Below are 536 nucleotides of genomic sequence, written 5' to 3' on the forward strand. Positions count from 1 at the left end.
GGGGCCGGGGTGCGGGAGACACGGCGACGCCAGGGCTGCGAGCGAAAAGGAGGAGCGCGGGGAAAAAGAGCGTTGTTGTGGATGGCTGGAGGCTGACAAGCAATCCCGCTGAGAGGGCTGCTTTCCTTAAGGAAAACAAAACCCACATGACACGTTCGGAGATGGTTTTTCACTTTCAGAGGTTATTTTCTGTTCGAGAAATCCCGCCGCCGGATGCGCTCCCGAATCGAACGGAGCAGAAATTCGGGGATTGGGGTTTGTGCTACAGCTGCAGGCGCGGGATCCTTCAGAACCAAACCCTGTAACGGCACAGCCCGAGCCGGGGGGGTCCACGGTTGGGCCCGTTTGTATCAATTCCGATATCGTGTTGGCAACTTTGAGTTTTCCCACTTGGATTTTATGGGTGAATTAATTTGATCCTGGCCGGGGTCGCTCACGAAGGCACGTCGGTGGGAATAAAAATAAATGACACACATGCGTGCGCACAAACACACGCGTGCTGTTAATTGCTGGCGTTTTACAGATTAGTGAAAAAA

The sequence above is a fragment of the Meleagris gallopavo genome, chromosome 1, assembly GCF_000146605.3.
Source record: "Meleagris gallopavo isolate NT-WF06-2002-E0010 breed Aviagen turkey brand Nicholas breeding stock chromosome 1, Turkey_5.1, whole genome shotgun sequence".
In the NCBI taxonomy this organism is placed as follows: Eukaryota; Metazoa; Chordata; class Aves; order Galliformes; family Phasianidae; genus Meleagris; species Meleagris gallopavo.